The 24030-nt window shown below is 47.0% G+C and overlaps 1 long non-coding RNA gene across 1 annotated transcript in view; it reads left to right on the top strand.

Annotated features, from left to right (window-relative positions):
• Positions 1-455: 455 nt before the first annotated feature.
• LOC122051980 overlaps positions 456-24030 on the top strand; it is a 36917-nt gene continuing 13342 nt past the window's right edge. Inside the window, exon 1 of the long non-coding RNA XR_006131658.1 lies at positions 456-593. This is a non-coding gene — a long non-coding RNA (uncharacterized LOC122051980). The remainder of the gene's footprint in view (positions 594-24030) is intronic.

Genomic DNA, 24030 nt, shown 5'->3' with positions numbered 1-24030 from the left:
CTGCCCCCAGCAGACGCCGCCTCCAGCGGGCGCCATCGCCAGCAGTCGCTGCTACCACCCCTCACGGTCGTCGTCGCCTCCTCCAGCAGTTGCCACCTAGTCCAGCGGTCTGCCCTTCAAGGTCACCTCCGGTGATAGCCACCGGTCGACTCACGACCTTCATGATTTGTGTGATGCCTTGTATGTTGTGTGCCGGCCATCGAGCCGATGAGTTATTGGTATTATCCGGCCTGCGTGCCGTGTGCCGGCCACGAGCCGCTATCATATCCCGCCTGGTCCGGGACCCTGGCGTGGAGATAGGAGGCGGCAGCCGATGCGAGGTCCGCATCCCGGCCGAGGAGGAGGAGGATAGGTCGGATGTAGCACCGAGATAAGCGCGATGGGGACGGAGGCGGAGAGGAGGAGGAGGACCGATCGGTCAACGGAGAGACCGACGAGGTGGTAGCGGCGTCAACCTTCCAGACACGTCATACCGGCAGGTTCGTCTTCTCAGCTTCCAGACAGGATCAAATTGACGCCGTCTGTGGGAACGCGCCTGATCTGGAACGTGAAGATGGACGATGCCGGAGAGTTCTGCCATTCTCATGACCCCGGTCAGTTTTCCTATTATTTATTCTATCAATTATATGATTTGCATTAGTTCCTCGGGCGAAGACCCCCGAGCAGATCGGCCGGGCGGATTATATACGAGCCACAGGCTCGAAGACGAAGGCCCCCGTAGCGATCGACCGGGAGGTTTATATCCGAGCCACAGGCTTGAAGACGAAGGCCCCCGTGCCGATCGGCCGGGAGGTTTATATCCGAGCCACAGGCTCGAAGACGAAGGCCCCCGTAGCGATCGACCGGGAGGTTTATATCCGAGCCACAGGCCGAAGAGCCCCGTCGCCGATCGGCCGGAGGTTTATATCCGAGCCACGTGCTTCGGCCGCGAGTGCCGATCGGCCGGAGGTTTATATCCGAGCCAGGCTCGAAGACGGCGCCCCCTGCCGAGGCCGAGGTTTATATCCGCCACGTGCTCGAAGACGAGGCCTCCGTCGATCGGCCCCCGAGCTCGAAGGCGAAGGTCCCGTGCCGATCGCCGGAGGTTTATATCCGAGCCACTTCAAGACGAGGCGCCCCGTGCCGATCGGCGGAGAGTTTATATCCGAGCCACAGTGCTCGAAGACGGCGCCCCGTCGAGCCCGTCGTAGGAGGTTTATATCCGAGCCACGGGCTCGAGAGGCCCCCGTGCCGATCGGCGGGGAGGTTTATATCCGAGCCACGTGCTCGAAGAACCCCGTGCCGATCGGCCGGAGGTTTATATCGAGCCATGGGCTCGAGACGGCAGGAGGTTTATATCGAGCCACGTGGCTCAAGAGGCGATCGGCCCGTCGGTACGGCCGAGGTTTATATCCGAGCCTGCTCAAGACGGCGCCCGTGCCGATCGGGCCGAGGTTTATATCCGCCAGAAGGGCTCGAGGAGGGCGGCCCCGTGCCGATCGGCCGGAGGTTTATATCCGAGCCAAGCCGATCGGCCAGGAGGTTTATATCCGAGGTTTATATCCGAGCCACGTGGCTCGAAGGCCCCGTCTTGCCGATCGGTAGGTTTATATACGAGCGGCTCGAAGACGGCAGGGCCGGAGGTTTATATCCGAGCCATGTCAAGACGGCGCCCCGCCGATCGGCCGGGAGGTTTATATCCGAGCCACAGGCTCGAAGACGAAGGCCCCCGTGTCGATCGGCCGAGAGGTTTATATCCGAGCCACAGGCTCGAAGACGAAGGCCCCCATGCCAATCGGCCAGGAGGTTTATATCCGAGCCCGTAGCTGCTACGGGCTCGATGGCGAAGACCCCCGAGCCGATCGGCCGGGTTTGAATTAGCCCTCAGGGCCGTCGAGCTCCGACGTTAAACATCGAGAGTCGAACCGGCGACTATAAAAACCCCGGCTTGAAGACCGTCGAGCTCCGACGTTAAATATCGAGAGTCGAACCGGCGACTATAAAAACCCCGGCTTGAAGACCGTCGAGCTCCTACGTTAAATATCGAGAGTCGAACCGGCCACTATAAAAACCCCGGCTTGAAGACAGTCGAGCTCCGACGTTAAATATCGAGAGTCGAACCGGCCACTATAAAAACCCCGGCTTGAAGACCGCTACACGGACTAGTTTATCAGATATTCTATCTCCCCCGTTCGGGGTCGAGCGATTATCGCTGGCCTCGAGCCAGCTTATCAGCATATCGTATTTCTTATCTCCCTCGATCGGGGTCGAGCTATCTCCCCCGAGCCGATCGGCCGGGAGGTTTATATCCAAGCTAGGAGCTCGAAGCCAAAGGCTCCCGAGCCGATCGGCCAGGAGGTTTATATTCGAGCCGATCATCATTGGTCTCGGACCAGTTCAGCGGACCAGCACATCATATATCTATATCCCCCGTTCGGGGTTAAGCGGCCTTCACTGGTCACAGACCAGTTTCATGATTATCTATCTCCCCCGTTCGGGGTTGAGCAGTCGTCCGTCCGGCATTTATCCGATCGATCGACGTCATTCCGGTCGCACGCGCGACATCGTCCGCCCGACATCTATCCGTCCGATCGACATCATTCCGATCGTCCGTTCAGCATCTTCGGAACCATCTGATCAGTATCACTTGGTCGTTTGCTCGATCGTGCCGATCGCTTTGCTCCACGTCGCCCGAGCGTCTACTCGATATCATTCAGTCTTGCTCGGCACTTGATCGATTTCTTGACATCCTGTTGGCACCATTTTTCACCGCTCGGTCGTCACTCTCGTAGCCATTTGATTGGTACCGCTTGGTCGTCCATTCGGCCGTACGCTTGAACTAGGGCACGCGCTTGACATCACTCGGTCGCTCAGCTTGCACGACATCTCACCTGACGTTGCGTCGCTCAGCGTCAGATCAATTATCGACTTGATCCGCTCGGCATCATTGCTATTTCATTCGACACCGTTATTATAGCGACCGCTCGCAGGATAGCGTACATTGTGTTCAGCGATGTGACTTTGGTATCGAAAGTGGTCCAATCCTTTGCGATAGACTGTCCAGTCAGTCGGACTCACGCCTCCTTCGACTAGACTTGAAGGGGAGGCTTGTGATCCGGATATGAATGGGGCATAAGAGGAATTAAAGTGGGGTCAGAGGACATTTTGGTCATTTGGGAGGGTAAAGCTTTAGGGTTTGGAGTGCTTTTAAGCACTGTTGACAGGCCGCCGTAGAAGGAGAGGAGATGGGGGTTTTTTCGAGGGGGCTCGCGTTTTTTGGTCCGCCGCCAGGAAGAGCTTCTTCCTCCCTCCTTGCCGGTGCCGGCCGCCTCTCTACTCCCCCTCCTTTCATCCGGTCCGCACCCCAACGCCGCCAACAGGAAGAGGAGCTGGGCTTCATCGCCGCTGCCGCCACTGGACCGACTTTGACTCCTCCTAGCACCTCACGCCGCCCGCTAGCCGCCCTCTCCTCGTCAGCGTTGGTCGCCGATCGCTCCTCTCGATCTACGCCGGCGTGCACTCCGCCGAGAGGCCGCAGCAGTCGCACGCCACGAACTCCAACTCCACTACGGCCGCCGCCGCCGCCACGGAGGCTTCTCCCCCGCTGGTTTCAGTGTCGACCATGACGAGGAGGACAGACGCAGGGTTTTCGCCTGGACGCCGGTCTTGCTCTCTGCCACAGGTGTCGATACCCCTGTCAGCGTTGTCGCCCTTGCTAGCCGCCACCATCCTTGACGCCGCTTCAAGCCGCCGCTGCCTAGTCTAGCAGCCGCCGCCGACACTTCTAGTCGGCACTGCCACCTTCCGGTGCCACCTCCGGTGATAGCCACCGGTCGACTCACGGCCTTCATGATTTGTGTGATGCCTTGTATGTTGTGTGCCGGCCATCGAGCCGATGAGTTATTGGTATTATCCGGCCTGCGTGCCGTGTGCCGGCCTACGAGCCGCTATCATATCCCGCCTGCGAGCCGTCTCATGGGACCCTTGCTGCATTAGATCCTATGTCGTCACACGATGACTCGATCAGCACCACGACCAGCTCGCTCATTCATCCGAGGGCGCCCCCTGGGCCAGGGTAAGTTCTCATACTTGGTATCTGTTCATTTTATTGCTATACTATTATGCGGTTACTTATATGTCTGTGGGATTCGCCTCGAGCACCGAGGTACCAGAGGTCGGGGCGACCCGGTCGCTGGATGCAGGTACAGTTGACCGGAGGAGGACTTCTGACGATCTGGTCAACGTAGAGGACAGCTCATCACCGGGTCGAGAGGATGTGGTCAACCTTCCAGACACGTCATACCGGCAGGTTCGTCTTCTCAGCTTCCAGACAGGATCAGGTATAAAGAAGACAAAAAGTCATTGAAGGTAGCATAAAAAGAGGAGTAAGCAGAAAACATATCGGTTCTCTTTAAAAAAAACAACTCTCAACTATTCATTAGTTCACTTGGCTCTCCATCTTTGGACCGATTCTTACTTGAGCATCAGAGTAGTAATGCTGGGGCATTCCGACGCCATTCTAACTCCTATTTTCAGTTTCTGTTATTCTCCAAGTGCTCCGGAAGACGGTGGTTTCTCCCTTCGACCTCCTTCTCCTAGTGGTTCTAAGTAGTAGCAGTAGCCAATATCTTTGTCATGTCATCGGTGGATCACTCTCTGAGAGTCTTGGTGTAGGATCAAATTAGTACTATATGTTGGTGTAGTTTGTTCTAACGGTCTAACTTAGATTTTGATGAATGGCAAGTGAATTAAGTTAGGTGTTTTGTGATCTAATTGTATTACCAAGTGTGCAGGAATTTATAAGTCCAAATGACTAGACACCAGGCTGAAATCTAGATAGGTTCGTGAGACCGGATAGCTGGTGCAAAGTCCAGATAGTTCAATGGGCTGACCGAATATCTGGCAGAAAGTTCGGTTGGATCCGAGCCACCGGACAATCGATAGAAGTCCAGTTGGATCTGCGGACTGGACAACTGGCATAAAAATTTGGTGGATCAAGAGGCTAGTCAACCAACAACAAATTGATAAGTTAAGGTAAGTTACTGGAGGAGAGTGACTAAGTGAGGACGCACCCCAGTTGAGGGACAGTAGGCGTCGGTGCAAATTAGGTCCATTTTGGATCTCTAATATGAGACTTTGACTAGTTACTGGTCTTAGAAGGACATGAGCTAATTACTACTACTTATTATCACTGTGCCAATCTTTTTTTGCAGGTTAGATGTTTTAGTTTTGGACTAATACAACTTGCAGGGTAAAATGAGCAAAAAGCCTTCGGATGAATAGTGCCTGAAAGCGCCTTCAAGCATTGGAAGACACCTTCACACTATTCATGGAAGGCACCTTCAATGGCTTGAAGGCACCTTCTAAAGGATAAAAGTTGACAGATTCAGCGATAAAGCTTCAGTAGAATTCGGGATCAGATTGACTCATTGGAGGCGCATTCAACGCCTATGGAAGGCGCCTTCCATGGCCTTTATAAGCCAGTCTCGACTAAGCTTCTCACAACAACTACTATACGAGCTACTACGCGTCAATTCGAGGTTCCGACTGCTCTGACTTCTTGCTACGACTCTGCTGTGCCCGACGACTGCTCCGAGAACTTCCGATCACGGTCGGTAGATCGACATCGATACAAGAGCGCTCTAACATCGATCCCTACGTGTTGGTAACAAATTTTTTTATACTTAATTACTGAAAAAGGGAAGTGTAGCGTGTTACACTTCGCCTAAATTTTTTGTACTCGATTCCCTCTTGCGGAGGTACCGAAAGAGATATTTTAGTGGATTGCTCATCTATAGGTCCATGGGATCTGGATCTTGGAGTAGGAGTCGCCGAAGGTTCCGAACCAAGTAAATCGACCATTTTTCTTGTGTTTTTTTTCTTAATTTCCCGCTGCACGTACCAGTGTTTTTATTTAAATAATAAAATAAGTTTTGAAAACCACGTGATTCACCCCCCCTCTCATGTGTGACTCGATCCAACAAGTAGTATCAAAATGGGTACTGCTCTAAATTGGTGCAACCACCAATCAGGTAAAGAGGATTCCCTTTTAAAAGAAAAAAAATTATATATCATTTTTTATTAAAACTTATTTTTTTCGCCTTTCATTTTTTCCCTCCATTTTTTTTAAATTTATTTTTATTTTTTCAATATTAGTTAGAATTGGTGAAACAACTCGTTTAACAAAATTTTTCATAATATTTTTTTATTTTATTTTATTTTATTATTATTTTTGAAATTGGTAAAACGTCCTTACTTCTTTATCTCTCACACTACTTACCCAAGACAAAGTCTTGGAAATTACTTCTTATTTATATTCTTTGCAAGTATACTAATGTCTCATCAAGAAAGATGAAGCATCCACGAACCACTACCATATGAGATGCACAAGAGGCACAAATTCAATCTATGGAAGATGCAGATAGAATGTTTCATCCTTATGAATGATTTCAATGGCGACATGACACTGAGGTGATTAACCCAAAATACAAAAGCCAATAGAAAGGTATAAATTTAATTATAAATTACATGCAGAATTGGAGAATACCGAGATGCCTATGAGTTCTGGACTTGGCTAACTAAGCTTCACGAGGAGCTGATGGAGCTAGAGGATCAAGTCAAAAGTGAATCCAGATTCGAGTCAAATCCAATGGAGAAACCTACTGAATTAGGGGATGTGCTTAATGTTAGTATAATTTATCAAAATACCCATATCAATAGTAGTTTAAATAATGTGCATGATAAGTTAGATAAATATTAAATTATCCCAAATATGATCCATGATAATCTAGATTTACATTATTCAAATTCATAACTAAAAAATAATCTAGATTCTGATCAATTCAATAAAGATTTTGATCAAATAGACATTAACCTTGACTTGGTCAAACAAAACATTGACCAAATCAATTCAAGTAAATTAATTAATTAAAAAAATTAAAATTAAATAAAAATTTAGAAATAATTGTTGGTGCGAGAAGCATTCGACAGTCGAACCTATGTTTTGATTATGTCAAAGGGTCCAAAGTTAAGTTGTTTTGTTATATAATGTGTTTGAATGAGTTTGCAGAAAAGTCCTAAGTGTACTTAGGCAAAAGTCCTAGCTGCGATTAGACAGGTGGAAAACTCTAGGGGGTGGTAACAGTAGGCGGAAAGTCTTGGCGGGTCGAGGGCTTTGGACAAAAGTCCTAGAGTCAAGGACTCTAGGTGGAAAGTCCTGGTGTCGCGAACCAGATAAAAGACTGGACGGGTCGTGGAGCGGATGCCCAGCGAAAAGTCCTGGAGTCTTGGGCGCTGAGCAAAAATCCAGTTGGTCTGAAGGATCATCCGGCAATAGGTAAACTCTCCTAAGTGGAGTAGGTGAGGATGCGTTCCCCGGTGAGGGAACAGTAGGCGTCGATTTGACCTAGGGTTTCTGGTCGGAAATCCGAAGTCAGAATCGGACAGTCTGATGACTGTCAAATTCTTATGTTTAATTTATTTTATTGTGCTAAACTCTGTCTTGTAGGATGTGTTTTATGTTTTTGGACTAACCCATCTTGCAAGGGGTGAAAAAGAAGCAAAAGGCTCAGATGAACAGTCCTGAGGTGCCCTCCATGGAGCTTGGAGGCGCCTCAGGTCACTGGTTGAAGACCTCCATGCAACAGGGCAGAGGGTGCCCTCATGGAGCTTGAGGGCGCCCTGGACACAGGTGGAGGGCGCCCTCCATACAGTTGGAGGCGCCCTCAGGAGGATAAGCCGTGAAGAAGTCAAGGCTTATCGACACTACATTTTTGGCGGGGTTGAGGGCGCCCTCCATGGTGTTGGAGGCGCCCTCCACATGCTATAAAAGGCAGTCTCGAGCAGCAGCAAGGGAGAATAACGAAAATGCGATCTATCTTCCGTGAACTGCTAAAAGAACCACCTGATAAAGCTGTAGCAAGACACCGACAACCTGAAGCCTCAAATTTTCTATTTTAAAGTTGTTGGTATATTTTCTTACTGTACTTAATTGTTGTACTCTAAAATTGTACTCTTGCGAACTTATAGTGATTGCACAAAGTAAACGCTCAACAAGCGTGGGCCTTGGAGTAGGAGTTGCCCTAGGCTCCGAACCAAGTAAAAAATCCTTGGTATTTGCGTTTGTATTGTTTACTTTTCCGCTGCATTTACTCGTTAAGTTTTTCGAAACGAAAGTGAAAGCCACGAGCGTTATTCACCCCCCCCCTCTAGCGCTTTTGATCCAACAATTGGTATCAGAGCGGGGTCGCTTCGAATAGGTGCAACAACCATTCAAGCAATATTTTTGTGGTAGTTTTTAATTTTTCGGAGTCAATCGGAATCGATATAATTACCCCATTCTGATTCATTTTTTTTTGTAATCAAAATTTTTGCTCAAAGTTGGTGCAACACCACTCGAGTTCACGTGTTTATTTTTCTTAATCCTGCACTACTAATCCAAGACTAAGTCTTGGAACAAGATTTTTGTTTTTCCTTGTGTGCAAGATCTCCTTTTCTATAATGACCCATCAAGAAGGCTACAACACAGCCCACCCTTCGCTCTTCACCGGCGAGGGCTTCGGCTACTGGAAGGGCCTAATGGAGTCATACTTCCAAACTCAGTTCAAAATATGGATGATCATCAAGACTGGGATCACTCTTTCACTCGACGGCTCGGGAAAACCTGTACCATGCGAAAACTGGGGTGTAAGCATAATCAAGAAAGTCGAGGTCAACACCAAAGCCACCTGATAAAGGATGAGCTGAATCGAGTTGACCCATTCTCAAGCGCAAAAGAGATGTGGGAAAAACTGATCGAACTGCACAAGGGCACGTCTGACACAAAAGTAAGTAAGCGTTGTCTACTCTTTAATAAATTATATAATATTAAAATGCACGAAGGAGAGACAGCAAGCCGGCTTCACGCGCGAATTCAAGACCTGTTGAATGAACTCCACACGATCGGACAGAACAGCGACATTATAAGGTACACACTTAATGCCTTTCCGAGGAACACCTTTTGTCCATCAATGGTTGATGCCTACAAAGTGCCCAAGGATATTTCTCAAATTAAATTAGATGAGTTATTTTTCGAATTCGAATTGTACGAACATACTAATGCACGTCCAACCGAGAAAGGTATTGCATTGGTTGCAGGAACAAGTAAGGAGGCGAGGAAAAAACATCAGATTAAACCCGAGTCCAAAGACGAATCAGACTCAGAACACGACAATGAGATTACTGCCGAACTAGTAAAACTCGTACGAAAAATGTGCAAAAAGAAGAAGATGACTCAATCAAATTCAAAGGTCAAGACTGGAGTTACCTGCTACGGCTGTAATCAGAAGGGGCACTACAAGCCGGATTGTCCAAACCAAAAGCAACGAAGAAAGAAGGTGTTGAAGGCAACATGGTCGGGCTGTGCTATAGCTTTCTTGATGGACCATTATAACAACAGAAATCTTGCACAGACAAAAAAAAAACAGAGAACTTGTTCCAAGACTTAGTCTTGGATTAGTAGTGCGGGATTAAAAAATTAAAACACGAACTCGAGTGGTGTTGCACCAGCTTCGAGCAAAAATTTTGATTACTGATCCAGTCCGGAAGCTGAGTCAGACGGACCGTCGGGTGAGGTGGATGGAATGCTGACTAAATCGCGACGTCCCGGAGGGGGGTGTGCTGAGATGGCTTCCGTGTTGACCAAGTCTCCAAAAGTCTCTTGGTCAATGATACCTGCAGCCAGCGACCGGGTCCCCCCGGTCTCTGGTACCCCGAGGCTCGAGGCAGATTCAACGCATATATGAGTAACCGGCTAATAATATAATAATGAAATAAAGGGGTGAGTACGGAAAACGTACCCTGGCCCAGGGGGGCGCCCTCGGATGGGACGCGGCTCGAGTTGTCGCGACCTGGAAGAGCAAATGACTCCGATCAGGCTGGAGAGCTGGATCTGACGACGAAGAGCTGAACGCGGCACGGGCCCGAAAGACGAGCTACAGACCGAGATAAGACACCAGCACGCAGGCCGAAACACTAAGTCCGCATGCAAGCCGGGACATGAGATCAGCACGCAGGCCGGGACGCTGGGTCGGCACGTAGGCCGGGACGCTGGGTCGGCACGCAGGCCGGGACGCTGGGTCGGCACGCAGGCCGGCACCCGAGATCGACACGTAGGCCGGGACACTAAGTCGGCACGATGACCAAAGCATACAAACATCACACGCATCGAGTCGGAACATAATGACAGCGAGGGCTCAGAGGGCTCGGATCGAGAGCGGGATTGACGTCGGACCTAAAGACAAGGGCCCTAGATGATCAAATCCGGTGCGGCTGCCGGTAACGGTAATTACGCTGTGAGGTCCGTTGAGATAGCGGGTCGGCCAACAGCGCCATAGCAAGTACCATGCCGTGCGACGACACTGCCTTTTGCGCCAGATCGAGTCGTGGGCGACTGGAGGCTGGTCGCCAACGGCAACAGCGCTGGGGCAGCAGCACCTCGTGGGCAAGAAAAGGAGAGAGCTGGCACCGATGTTGTCGACATAGAGAGGGGCACGGTGTCGTCGAAGGACGCAGAAGGCTTCCTGCCTTCACTATACCTGGGCCAGCAGCAGGGGAAGAGGTGGTGCTTCGGCTACGTGAGCAGTAGGGAGCGGCGCTGCAAGGTTGCCCGGCGGCGACGTCGCGAGGAAGAAGAAGTGGAGAAGTGCGGTGGTGCTGCTTGTGGGAGAGAGAAGGAGGAGAGAGGTGATCGGCGGTGAGGAGAAGGAGAGAAACGACGGCGAATCTGCCCGGTGGCGGCGTCGCGTGGAGGATAAGGAGAAGAGTGCGGTGCTGTAGCCGGTGTCGGTCGTCACCAGCAGGGCGCGTGTGGAGGAAGAAGAAGAGGTGCGGCGACTCGAAGAAAATGAAGCGTCCCGAGCTCGGCGGGAAGGGGAATCAGGGCATGCCTCCTCGGCGGTGATGGTTGGCCGCTGCGACGAGGAGGCAAATAGGAGCATGGTCGAAGCGCAGCTATGTATGCTGGTGTCGGTCCCTCGCGTCGGCGGCGTGCTCCCGTGCGACGGCGGCGACACAGGAGGTGGCGAGAAGGGGGGACGAGTGACCGGAGAAGAAAAGGGGAGCAGCCGGAGCCCAGCCTCTCATCGGCGAGGAGCGTCCCCGGGAAGAAGAAGTCCTTGGTGGTGGCATCCTCCCCCTGGCGGCAGCGGCATGAAAAACGTAGAGGAGAGGCTTAAGGATAGAGAGAGAGTAGAGGGAAGAGGGGAGGCGGTGGCCGGCGTCTGCGTCTGCGCCGACGAGGAGCAAGAGGAGGAAGAAGCTCCTGTGGTGGCGGCACAGCAAAAACGCCCCTCCTCTCCTTCGCGTGCTACATTGCCATCCATAAAACCCCAAAAACTCTACCCAAGTGAAAAGACAAAAATGCCCTCATGCTTCCCCCTAATTTCTTCTATACCCTCACCGTATATCCACATAACAAGCATCCCCTTCAAGTCTAGTCGAAGGAGGCGCAAGTCCGACTGACTAGACCCAGCCAAATGAAAAAATAAAATCACACTGAATGCAGAGTCATATCGCGGATCTGTCATATAACGTTGAATGAGCAGCTGTGGATGACGAGTACCTAGCAGAGCAACGAAAAGAATAAGTGCTGACCGAGTGACAAAAGACATATCGAGCGAGTGTCTAAAGAGCAATCTAGCAGATGCCGAACCATATCGAATAGACGATCGAGAGATGCTAAGTAAAATGATCGAGCGACAATCGATATCGAGCAACCGAAAAATGTCGACCGAGTGATCGAGAATGCTGAGCGAGTCGAAAGACGATTGGCGACTGGTGTCGAGTGTGCGATCGAGCGACAATAAATCACGACCGATCCCAAGAGAGAAAGATGGGCGAGCAAAGCCGTGAGCGCGACCGAGAAAAGTACTGCCCGAGCCGTGAGCGCGACTGAGAAAAGTACTGACCAAGCGTCAATAGATCGCGACCGGGACATAGAGGGAATGATCGACGAGCAGGGCCGCGAGCGCGACCGAGAGAATGCCGACCTAGCGATAGTAGTGAGCGACCTGCTAAGGATGAGTGCCGAGCAGAGCGGCGGAGCGTGCACGATGAGTGCCGAGCCGAGCGGCGAGTGAATCAGTGGGATGGGTGCCGGGCAGAGTGGCGAGTGAGCGGTGAGTGTCAGGCAGAGCTGCGAGCAGAGCGATGAGTGCCGACCGAAAGGTCGTTGGGCGTGAGAACAGAACTCACTTATAACTCGCACTGGGGCAAGACTCTGGAGGCGTGAGAGCATAGTTCACTTATAACTCGCATCGGGGTGCGAGTCTGGGACCCTGACCGGGAGGTGCTCTGGAGGTCTGACCAGTACTGGATCTGGAGACTTGACCCAGAAACAATCTGCAGGCCTGACAAAGAAGCAATTTGGAGGTTTGACCCAGCCATGATTTGAAGGCCTGACCTAGAAACAATCTGAGGGCCTGACAAAGAAGCAGTTTGGAGGCCTGACCAGGAATTGATCTGAAGGTCTGACTAGGACTTGGTCTATAAGCCCGACAGGGAATTTGTCTGAAAGCCCGACCAGGGATTGGTCTGGAAGACAATGGGAATTAGTCTGATTGCCTGACCGAGAGATCGTTAGTGATACTCTGATCCAAGACCGGGGGTAATACTCTGGTCCGAGACCGAGCCCATAACAGCGAAACCTGTAGCAATATAAAGGGACAGAACCTTTATCATACCTGATCACAAAGTGATGTCAACCGACTGAGGATCCGTCTCGGTCCCTCAACTCCCAAATACTCGGGGAGCAAGGGGAGAAGAGAATAATCTGAGCCATGACCGTCAGAAGTTTGGGACTACCGACCGAAGGTCGCTACGTGAGAACAGAGCTCACTTTAATTCTGATGGGAGCCGACCGAAGGTGAGAGCAGAGTTCACTTATAACTCGTGACCGGGCGAGAGTTCGAACTACCGACCGAAGGTCGCTGGGCGTGGGCAGAGCTCACTTATAACTCGCCCGAGGCAGAGTTCGAAGCACCGACCGAAGGTCGCGTGAGAGAGCTCACTTTAATTCGTGATGGGAGCCGACCGAAGGTCATTGGGTGTGAGAGCAGAGCTCACTTTTAACTCGCACCGGGCGAGTGGGAACCGACCGAAAGGTCGCTGGGCGTGAGAACAGAGCTCACTTTTAATTCTCAGATGGGAGCCGACTAGAGGTCGTCAGAGCAGAGCTCACTTATAACTCGCCCGAGGCGAGAGTTCGGGCCACCGACCGAAGGTCGCTGGACGTGAGAACAGAGCTCACTTTAATTCAGATGGGAGCCGACCGAAGGTCGCTACGTGAGAACAGACTTATAACTCGCCCGAGGCGAGAGTTCTGGGCCGACCGAAGGTCGTGAGAACAAAGCTGATGGGAGCCGAGAAGGTCGCTGGAGAACAGGCTCACTTATAACTTGCACCGAGGCGAGAGTTCGATACTCCGTCCGAGACCGGTGGCGAGACCAAGACGATACCCGTCCGAGACCGTGGCGGCGGCGCGGTCCGGACCGAGACGACCCTCCAGACCGGTGGCGACGGTCCGAGACAGACAATACTCCGGTCCAAACCGGTGGCGAGACCAAGATGATACTCGTCCGAGACCGGTGGCGATGGACCCGTGTAATACCCGTCATCGGTGGCGATGGCGGTCGAGACCGATAATACTCGTCCGAGACCGGTGGCGGCGGTGCCGGTCCGGGACCAGTAATACTCGTCCGCGATCCGATGACGCTGTCCGAGGTCCGACCAAGTCGGATACTCCGGTGACGGGACCGGGTCCGCGATAGTGGGGACCGGTACAGTCCGGGCCACCGTGGTGATGGCGGTCCGAGTCCGAATCCGGTGGCGATCCGGCTGGCGAGTAACACTCTAACCGGGGAGATAAGAAATCAATAAGTTGAGAGATAAGTGAAACCGCTGCCACCCCGGGAGATATGAAATCCGTCGGTTCGAGACTAGTGAAGCCGCTCACCCGAACGGGGAGGATAAGCTGCAAGCTAGTAAGCGAGCGTAGCAGCATGAATGAGGAAATAAAGCTTATGTCATACATACCGAGCTGTGGTGGTGCCAATCATCGGTTTGTCTCGATCCTCAACTCCGAATACCCATGGATCGAGGGAGAAGATGATAATATGAGCCTTGTGAAAGAGAATGAAACTCGTGGTAATATAGGAGTAGAGTTCATAAAAGAGTAGAGGCAAGCAGTAGCAAGGCAAGTGGGTGAAGGAGAGAGCAGAAGAAGATGCAAAACATGGAAAATCTGGCATATAATAGCAATAAGGTGAAACACCTATAAAGTAAGAGGATGCAGAGTCCCATGGGTGCAAAGCCTATAGCAATGAAAGGATGCAGAGCCTCATGATGAAGGGCAGAGCTGTAATGATAAGAGGATGCAGAGCCTCCCGATAAGTACAGAGCCTATAACACATGATCGGGAGTTGGGCCTGGTCCCCGATCAAAGAAGGTCCTAGCCTATAATCAAAGAGCGAGACCCTAGATCCCGATCGGGAGTGATCATTCTGGATCGGGAGTGTCCAAAGTGTATGAGTGGGGAGCCGGCACCTAGAACATGAGCGGGAGCCGTGGTCCCATGTATGCGAGGAGCTGCCCTAGTGTCCGATCAGAAATTGAAGGCTCTAGTCTTTGATCCAGAACTAGGCTCTTACTCTTTTATCAGGGAAATATAGCAGTTCCTATAATCGTAAAATGAAGCAGAGCTTAGCATACCTGATCGGGAAGTCGTGCCAACCAGCTAAAGGTTTGTCCCGTCCCTTAACTCCGAATACCCATGGAGTCGGGAAAAACATATAAAAAACTAACCTGTCAGCATGCTGAAGCTCTAATCCGACTATCAGTGGAGTGAGGATAGAAAATAATATGGGCATCGAGATCCTCCGGGATTATGATAATAACAGAGAACCTCCCGCCGTCCATCTTCACGCTCCGAGCAGTTGTTCCCACGCACGGTTGATCCGTCCTAAGCGAGCGACGGACCGTCGTGAGGTGGATGGAATGTTGACTAAATCGCGACGTCCCGGAGGGGGGAGATGCTTCCGTGTTGACCAAGTCTCCAAAAGTCTCTTGGTCAATGATACCTACAGAGTGTCTAGCCCCGAGGCTCGAGCATTCAACGTATATAAGTAACCCACTAATAATATAATAATGAAATAAAGGGTGAGTACGGAACAGCCTCGCCCGGGGGCGCCCTCGGATGGGACGCTCGAGTTGTCGCGACTGAAGAGCGATAACTCCAGCCGAGAGTCGGATCTGACGACGAAGATCCGAATGACGCAGACTCGAAGGCGAGCTCTGGTGGGGATAAGACACCGGCCGGTAAACACTAATTAAAGCATGAGAGTAGGGACAGCTAAGTCGGCCACGTGAGCCCGGAGACTGTTGGTTTGCGACACGCGTGGTAGATATTTGGAGGTAAATCACCTTGGCCAGGAATGACCCGGAATTGACCTGCCCAGCAGTAGGAATGTTGGGTAAACACAGCAGTAGAAACACCGAGATCGGCTGCGTGGTAGGGACACTAAGTCGACACGATGACCAAAGCATGCAACATCCTGCGCATCGGTCAGACATTATGACGAGGGCTCGGAGGGCTCGGATCGAGGCGGGATCGACGTCGGACCTAAGACAAGAGCCCTAGATTATCGAATCCGTGGCAGTGCCGTGGCAATGGTCTGTTGTGAGGTCCGTTGAAGGATAGCGGGCCATTAACAACGCCATAGCAAGTACCATGCCGTCGTGACAACGCCTGCGCCGGATAAGTCGTGGGCGGCGGAGGCTGATCGACAGCAGCGACAACAGCAGGCGGCCCGGCACCTGGTAGGCGAGAGAAGGAGAGGTGGCGCCCGGTATTGTCGGCGTAGAGAGGGAGAAGGGAATTGCCCGTGAGGGCCACCCGGCGTGGCTCCGTGCTTGGTGGAGGGATTGCGGTGGCGTTATGGCTCCATGGTGTCGTCGAAGGGCCAGCGAAGGCCTCTGCCTTCACTATGCAACCCGGCGGGGAAGAGGTGGTGCCCGGTGCGTGAGGAGATAGAGAGGAAAGGTGGGAGGCGGCTTGCAAGGTTGGCCCGGCGGCGGCGTCGCGAGGAAGAAGAAGAGGAAGTCACGGTGGTCTTGCTTGCGGGAGAGAGAAGGCGGAGAAGAGGTGATCGGCAGTGAGGAGAGAAAGCAATGAATCTGCCCGATGTGTTGTCATGATGGAGGAGAAAAAGTCTTGATCTTGCTTGGCGTCAGTCGTCTGAGGGCGTGTGGAGGAAGAAGAAAGTGCGGCGGCTCGAAGAAATACGGCGTCCGAGCTTCGGCGGGAAGGGAAAGCAGGGCATGCCTCCCTCGGCGGTGATGGTTGGCGGCTGACGAGGGGAGGCGGAAATGGCGTGTTCGAGCTGACTATGTATGCTGGTGTCGGTCCCTACAGCGTCGGCGTGCTCCGTGCTGACGGCGGCGACCACGGGGAGGTGGCGGGGAAGGGGGACAGTGGCCGGGAGAAGAAAGGGGCAATGGGAACCCGACCTCTCATCGGTGAGGGCGTCCGGGAAGAAGAGGTCATGGCGATGGCATCCTCCACTGGCAAGGCAATGCGTATGAAAATGTAGGAGGAGGCTAAGATAGAGAGATAGAGGGTGGAAGAGGGAGGTCAGCGGCTCGTCGGCGCGATTGACGAGGAGCAAGAGGAGGAAGAAGCTCCTGTGGCGGCGGTACAGAAAAAACGCCCCTCCTCTCCTTCGCGTGCTACAGTGCCATCCATAAAACCCCAAAAACTCCACCCAAGTGAAAAGACAAAAATGCCCTCATGCTTCCCCCTAATTTCTTCTATACCCTCACCGTATATCCACATAACAAGCTGTTGGTTGCTACTCGGAAAACCTAGAGGTTCCACTGTACAAAAATTTTGTACAAAGGTCTGAACCTTTTCCTAGCTACCATGTGTTCTTTTAAATTAATTTTTGGATCGCTTGCGGAACTTAACACGTTTGATCCAAAACTTAATCTATTTGTTCTTTTAGGTTTTGACTTGGATCTCCTGCGGAACTTAACACGTTTGACCCAAGTCACCTTAAGTTATTAATTCCATTAAATATTAATTTCCATAATTGGTTCCCAGTACTGACGTGGCGAGGCACATGACCTTCTTGGATATGGGAGCAACCACCACCAACTAGACAAAACCTTTTATGGAAAACTAATATTTAATTTCCTAAAATAACTTTAGGTTAACCGAAAAGAATAATCAAATCACAAGGAAAAGAAAAACAAAAGAACACTATATCGAAAACAAATTCGAAACTCTAGAATCGTATGCCTCTTGTATTTAGTATTATTTCCAAAAATAACTAGCATGATGCGGAAAGGAAAAATTACTAGTTATACCTTCTTGAAAGACCTCTTGATCTTCTACCGTATTCCTCTTCTAACCTCGGACATTGTGTGGGCAACGTTCTTCCGAGATGAGAAACCACCAATCACCTTCTTCTTCCTTGCAAGTTTCGGCCATCAAAACTTCTCCTAGGATGAAGAGGTTCGGCCACCACCACCATGCTCCAAGGGATGCTAGAAAAGAGGCTTCTTTTCTCTCCTTCTTCTCCTTCTTAGATCCGGCCACCAAAGCTATCTCCACCATGAGAAGGTTTCGGCCACACAAAGGAGAGGAGAGGAAAGAAAGGGCCGGCCACACCCAAGGAGAAAAGAGAGGAAAAATAGAATAGAGTTCTTTTCCTTTTGAAGCCTCCTCTACCCCCTCTTTTATAATCCTTGGTCTTGGCAAATAAGGAAAATTTAATAAAACCTTCCTTAATTCTTTTGCCATTGAAAAGGAAAATTTATTTAATTAAAAATAATTTTTCTTTTCAATTTTGCGGCCACACTACAAATCTCCAAGCAAATAAAATTTTAAACACAAATTAAAACTTCCTTATTTGCTTCCGGAAATTTATAAAAATTTCTCAATAATTTTTATCCCTTCATGATTGGTTTATAAAAAGGAAATTTAATAAATTAAAATCTTTCTTTTAAACATGTGGATAAAAAGAAAGTTATCTCTAAAAATTAAAATCTCTTTTAATCTACAAATAAGGAAAGATATCAAATCTTTTCTCAATCTTTTGTAGAAACTAATAAAAGAGAATTATTAATTTTTAAACTTTCTTTTAAATCATGAACATGGTTAAAAAGGAAAGTTTTCTTAAAATTTAAAATCCTCCTTTAATCAACAAATAAGGAAAGATTTCAAATTTTAAACTCTCTTTTAAACATGTAGATGATTTACAAATAAGGAAAGTTTTACCAAAAATTAAAACCATCCTTTTAAACTACAAATAAGGAAAGAGATTAATCTCTTCTCTTAATCTTTTGTAGAAAACTATAAAAGGAAATTTTTAATTTTTAAACTCTCTTTTAAAATCATGATATCCACATAAGAAATAATTTTAATAAAAATCCTTTTTAATATTCTAGTGGTCGGCCACCTAAGCTTGGGACCCAAGCTTTGGCCGGCCACCTACATGGCTCATCCACTTGGTCTTGGCCGGCCCTAGCTTGGGTTCCAAGCTAGCTTGGTCGGCCCCATTGGATGGGTAAGAAGGTGGGTATGCGGTGGGTATAAATCTCTATATACTAGAAGCTACGATAGGGACCGAGAGGAGGAATTGGTTTTGGTCTCCCGATGAAATTAAGCATCCCGTGTTCGCCCCGAACACACAACTTAATTTCATCAATAATAATTCATTCCACTAGAGAACTATTATTGAACTACCGCAATCCCAAATTACATTTTGAGCTCCTTCTTATTATGAGTGTGTTAGTCTCCCGTGTTTAAGATAACAATGCCCACTAATTAAGTAAGTTCGACAACTCACTTAATTAATATCTAGCTCCAAGAGTAGTACCGGTCACTTCATCGTCATGTCGGACTAAGTCCACCGCAGGTTTAACATGACAATCCTTATGAGCTCCTCTTGGGGACATTCTCAACCTAGATCACTAGGACACAGTTTCCTTCTATAATCAACAACACACACTATAAGTGATATCATTTCCCAACTTATCGGGCTTATTGATTTATCGAACTAAATCTCACCCATTGATAAATTAAAGAAATAAATATTAAATATATGTGCTTGTTATTGTATTAGGATTAAGAGCACACACTTCCATAATAACTGAGGTCTTTGTTCCTTTATAAAGTCAGTATAAAAGGAACGACCTCAAATGGTCCTACTCAATACACTCTAAGTGTACTAGTGTAATTATATAGTTAAGATAAACTAATACCTAATTACACTACGACCTTCCAATGGTTTGTTCCTTTCCATCTTGGTCGTGAGCTACTGTTTATAATTTATAAGGAACCGATAACATGATCTTCTGTGTGTGACACCACACACCATGTTATCTACAATATAAATTAATTGAGCAACTACATCTATCATAAATGTAGACATTTGGCCAATGTGATTTTTATTTCTAAATAAATGTTTATACCAAAAGCTACGCTTTTAGTATACACTCTAACAATCTCCCACTTATACTAAAAGACTAAGCTGTCATATATGCTGCCATACATCTGATTCCCATGCCTTTCAAAAAGCTCTTGCCTTAAGGACCTTAGGTTATCATCTGATGCAATCTAGGCGGCAACAACTTCTCCTCGTTATACAATTTCTCGTGTTGGGTAGTACTTGCGCTCTATTGTGTTTACTTGCCTTATAGACTCATGGTTTCTTCGAGTTTGTTACTGCACCATTATTATTACAATAAATTGTAATAATCTTTGGATAAATTAGAAATCATATCTAAGTCTATCTTGAGGTAATTAAGTCATTCAGCTTTTATGGCTACCTCAGAGGCTCGCCATATACTCAGCTTCTATGGTGGAGTCCAGAAAAACACCTATGCTTATCACTCTTCCATAGTTATGACTTTTCCTCCTAAAGTAAACACAAAACCCCGAGGTCGACTTATTATTGTCCCTATCCGATTGGAAGTCAAAATCAGTAAACCCAGGGACCAAATTAATCGCCTTGTAAGCTAGCATATAATCTCTAAGCGCCTCAGGTACTTTAATATATGCTTTCTCGCAGCCTAATGTCCTTGTCTAGGGTTACTTTGATATCTGCTAACTATGCCCTTGGCAAAACAGATTTCGGTCTCGCATAGCATACATTAGGTTGTCTAACTGCCGAAGCATAAAGAACTGCCTACATGTCCTCAATCTCCTTTGATGTCATCGGAGACATCTCTTTAGATAAAGACACTCCATGCTTAAAAGGTAAGAAACCTGTCGAGGAGTTTTGCATACTTAAAACGAGCAAGGATTTTCCGATGTATCAAGCTTGGGATAAGTAAAATATATTTTTTCTTTTGATCCCTTATTACTTTGATCTCAAAAATATATCCATTCTCCCAAGTCCTTTATATCGAATTATTTGGACAACCATACCCTTACTTTTGACAACATTTTGATATTGTTTCCAACTACCAAAAATGTTATCTACGTATAGTACAAGAAATACCACCACGTTTCCATCACACCTTTTGTATACACAAGACTTATCCGTTTACTCAATAAATCCATAGGTCTGGATTACTTTGATAAACTGGATGTTCCAAGACCTTGAAGCTTTACGTCAGTCCATAGACTGATTGAGCTTGCACACAAGATGCTCTTAGCCCTTTGCAATGAACCCTTCTAGTTGCTTTATATGGATGCTTTCATCAAGACTTCCATTAAAGAATGCTGTCTTGACATCCACTTGCCAAATAGATAAAAGAATCCGGATAGACTTAAGCATGGCTACCAGTGAAAAAGTTTCCTTTTTCATCAAGCATTGCTTTAAAAGTTACTACCTTCCTTTCTATCCCTCTTTTCCTATTATAGACCTTTTTACACCCAAAGGCTTTTACACCATTTGGTGGTTCTACAAGCTTCCAGATTTTATTAGGATACATATATTCTAATTCTGTTATTCATTACTCTTTGCCAAGATGTTGCATCTTTATCTTGGAGTGTTTCGTCATATGTCCGGAGATCAGTTCATGTCCTCCAGGGATCGAGTCCAAAAACTCTCCCAAAACATGAATCTTTTTAGGTTGCCTAACAACCCTCCCACTACGACAAGGCACTTTCTGCAATTGTGTATCATTTGTGATACGTGTTGCAGTTTCCTTGTGGTATCTCATCTTGTACAGTTGGTACTAGATTAGACATGTCATTTATTATTTCCTTAAGAACAAATTTTCTTATGGGCACATGGTTTATTACATAGTCCTTTTCTAAAAATCGGTCATTGATACTAATAATGACCTTCTGATTTTTAAGACTATAAACCTACTTTCATTTTACTAGGATAACCCACAAACAAGTGAATTTCTGTCCAACTTATCATTGTCTCTCTTCTGCATATGTGCTAGACTACCCGAATCCGAATATGCTTCGAAATAGGCTTACGCCTATTCGGCAATTCTATATGAGTAGAGAGTTCTGACTTTAGAAGGTACTATATTCACTCCCGTTTCCAGAGTATATCCTTAAAATGATTTTGATAATATTCTTAATAACTCATCAATCTACTTATTTCCATAAGAGTCCTATACCTTCCTTTTCCTACACCATTCTGTTGGGGTGTACCAGGTGCAGTTAGTTGGGATTGAATCCCTACTTCTGATAAATGACTCCTAAATTCTCCCAAGAGGTACTTGCCACTACGATCTTACCGTAGTGTCTTGATACTTTTACTTTGTCGTTTCTCTACATCAGTCTCGTTCTCTTTGAACTAATCAAAGCACTTAGACTTGCGGCACATCAAGTAAATATATCCGTATCTCAAATAGTTGTCTATAAAATAGATGAAATATTTGAAACAACCTCTTGCCTGGATGCTCATAGGATCACACAAATCAGAATGAACCAATTCCAATATATCTTTGACTCCATACCCCTTAGACTTAAAAGCTTCTTGATTATTTTTCCTTCCAAGTAAGACTCGTAGGTTGGAAATATTTCCACTACTAATGAACCCAAAAGTTCATCAGTTACCAATGAATTCTACTCAAGTTAATATAACCTAGCCTTAGATGCCAAAGATATAATTGGTTCATTTCCGAAGGTTACTTTCTCTTAAAGTTAGAAGATGTGTTACTAATTTCTATTTGTTGCATCATGAGAGTTATTGGATTTATAAATTGCCAACCAACGTACCAGAACAGATAACTTCCCTCTTTTTCTTAATAACAACTTTGTTATTAAAAGAGACAGAATATCAAGTTCTTTGAATAGTTTAGAAACTGAAAACTAGTTCTTTCTAAACTTGGTGCGTAAAGACAATTACTCAAAAATCCATGTTTTATTCTTATCAAAAGATAAACATCTCCCACTGCAACAGCTACCATTTTTACAGTAGTGCCCATGTGGACGGTGTTTTAATTTTCATTTAGTTGTCGGGTTTCCTGGAACCCTGCAATGAATTGCAGACATGATTAATGGCATCTGTATCTACACTCCAGGTTCTAGTAGATAACACCACTAAACATGTTTCAACTAATGAATTAAATACACCTATATTGTTCTTAGTTTTAAGAAGACAGTCTACCTTAATGTCCAAGTCCTATTTCCAATCATTACAATTGGGACTACTAAGCCTTTTCTATAGTATGACTACTAGGGGATTGACAAATATTTAAATCCTAAGAATCACAAAAATATTTGGTCAAGATCAACTCCTTAAAAATCCCCATGAATTTTGTATGCCACGATAGTGTGGGCGTATACAAAATCGAAGAGGAGATTTTATTCATTAATTTTATTATCTCGTCAACTTTACTTTATGACGAATAAAATTAATAGTTGATCTGTCTTTGATCAAATATTTGGTCAAAAACTTTTGAATTAAAAAAAAATATTGATTCCTCCAACAATATTATTTAAATTCACCAACACCTCAAACACCGTGAATTTTGCATGCCACGTTAGTGTGGACGTATACAAATTCAACATTTGTAAAAAGAGGGTTTTAACCCATTAATTTTATTATCTTGTCAACCTAACTTTTTGACAAATAAAATTAATAGTTGGTATCATTTGGTCACACAAATAATAGCAGTGACTCCGATGAGGAGGATACTATTAGATGTGTCTAAGTGTATACCATTACTTGACACTAAGTCCATTAATAAGATTATGCCCCTTCCGTTGGGGAAGATCACACGCTCTTAATTAACTTCCTATAGTCATCCAAAAATGGAGGTCTGTTCTAGTGATCCACAAACAAGCTCATCCGTTATAGAGGAAGGCACTCAGAGCCAACGCGCAAGCTTGTTTGCATCACTTACAAACCAGTAATGGAGACCATGGGATTTACTTAAAAATCCCTCTCCCACTAAGTTATTTATAAATGAGGAATTTTAACTATGCTAGCCTACTAAATATGTAAACTAACATGCACACACAGCTCAATATAAAAGCAATAAATAGAAAATCTAATTTTCAACTATTATGGCTTTTATCTCTTGTTGTCCTCCGTGTGTTGTCATCCCAAGCTATTGCCATATTTGGCCACCGCCACCGGGTCTAGTTGTCGCATCCATCTTGCTCCTTGTTCCGCTGCGCCTCTGATCCTCAAAAGGTTCCACGCCTTGCAAGATTCGATCCGCGACATAAATATAATTTTATATTTTTTGATCCTATATTCCTCGAAGAATGTACATGTAAACTAGATCGAACATAAAATAAAATTTACATCCATCTATCCTATATTCCATAAAAGGAATGTACATGTAACTAGATCAAAAATAACATCCTAATAAAACTAAATACAGCTCCTGCTGTATTTTATAATATAATCATGCACACACAATAAAATGCCCTTGACATGTCCAAGGGTCCAATCACACACATAATAACTATAAGCCATAATAGTTGGATCCTGCATCCACAAAGTTAGCACATCCTACTATTAACCTGCCTAAATTATGTATGACATGTGCATAATTAAACTAATACCAAATACACAGAGGCAAAACCCTAGC

The sequence above is a fragment of the Zingiber officinale genome, chromosome 1B (genome assembly GCF_018446385.1).
Source record: "Zingiber officinale cultivar Zhangliang chromosome 1B, Zo_v1.1, whole genome shotgun sequence".
NCBI lineage: Eukaryota > Viridiplantae > Streptophyta > Magnoliopsida > Zingiberales > Zingiberaceae > Zingiber > Zingiber officinale.
This window is presented reverse-complemented; position numbering and strand designations above follow the sequence as displayed.